This window comes from Physeter macrocephalus, chromosome 6 (genome assembly GCF_002837175.3).
Source record: "Physeter macrocephalus isolate SW-GA chromosome 6, ASM283717v5, whole genome shotgun sequence".
In the NCBI taxonomy this organism is placed as follows: Eukaryota; Metazoa; Chordata; class Mammalia; order Artiodactyla; family Physeteridae; genus Physeter; species Physeter macrocephalus.
Genome location: NC_041219.1, coordinates 72,094,073 through 72,095,399, shown reverse-complemented (window position 1 = coordinate 72,095,399; position 1,327 = coordinate 72,094,073). Strand labels below are relative to the sequence as shown.

At 41.4% G+C, this 1,327-nt stretch overlaps 1 non-coding gene across 1 annotated transcript; it reads right to left on the bottom strand.

Moving 5' to 3' along the window:
* Window positions 1–382: 382 nt before the first annotated feature.
* LOC112066365 (U6 spliceosomal RNA) lies at window positions 383–490 on the bottom strand. The gene has a single exon (XR_002892586.1). It is a non-coding gene; the product is annotated as a U6 spliceosomal RNA (small nuclear RNA).
* Window positions 491–1,327: the final 837 nt, after the last annotated feature.

The following is a 1,327-nucleotide window of genomic DNA, read 5'->3' as shown; positions in this document are numbered from 1 at the left end:
CATGCTTGTGGTATTCCTGGAACTGTTATGTTAAACTAAATTTTAAAAGGTATTTTGAATTCAAATACGAAAATAAGCTCCCGTGGGTTATTCTTCCTGAGTGTAGATATATATATTTCTTTTTCTTTTAACATCTTCATTGGAGTATAATTGCTTTACAATGGTGTGTTAGTTTCTGCTTTATAACAAAGTGAAGCAGCTATACATATACATACATCCCCATATCCCCTCCCTCTTGCGTCTCCCTCCCTCCCACCCTCCCTATCCCACCCCTCTAGGTGGTCACAAAGCACCGGGCTGATCTCCCTGTGCTATGCGGAGGCTTCCCACTAGCTATCTATTTTATATTTGGTAGTGTATATATGTCCATGCCACTCTCTCAAAAAATATGGAACGCTTCACGAATTTGCATGTCATCCTTGCACAGGGGGCCATGCTAATCTTCTTTGTATCGTTCCAATTTTAGTAAATGTGCTGCCGAAGCGAGCACCAAATATATATTTCCATTCCTATTTTTTAATTATAAAAATGTGGGATTTTAAAAATATTTATTTATTTATTTGGCTGTGTCGGGTCTTAGCTGCAGCACGTGGGATCTCCGTTGCGGCGTGCAGGAGCTTTTAGTTGCTGCATGTGGGATCTAGTTCTCTGACCAGGGGTCGAACCCGGGTCCCCTGCATTGGGAGTGCAGAGTCTTAGCCACTGGACCACCAGGGAAGTCCCTATAAAATGTGTTTTTGAATGTACGCTTCACGGATCAGATATTTAGGACAGGTACCGTCCACACTCCACCCACAGTAGTAGCTCGTCAACCCTCAGGGAGTTATTTTTTATAGATTAAATAGAACAGTTAAATCACATACGAGTAACCTGGGCTACCAAATTTAGTTTCTCTCTTGGTTAGTATTGTTTCTTTCAGCAGCTTTACCCATATATTACAGGTTACTTCTCATTTGTTTGCATTGTCTCATGCATTAAAGTTTTTTGGTTTTTTTAAATTCTGAAAATGGAGAAGTGTTTGTTCAGGTGATGGTTTAGACATCACAATTTCCCCTTTTGCAAAAAAAGGGGGTGGTGGGAGTTGTTAACAATTAACAAGTAATCTCTAGTTCCCCTTCAGATTCCATATCCTTTGAGTCAACTCATTAGTAGCTCAGAAGAATACCCAGAAAGCTATGGCATCTAATATCTGTTTTTATTTATTTATTTTTATTTTATTTTATCTTTTCGATATGCGGGCCTCTCACTGTTGTGGCCTCTCCCGTTGCGGAGCACAGGCTCCGGACGCGCAGGCTCAGCGGCCATGGCTCACGGGCCCAGCCGCTCC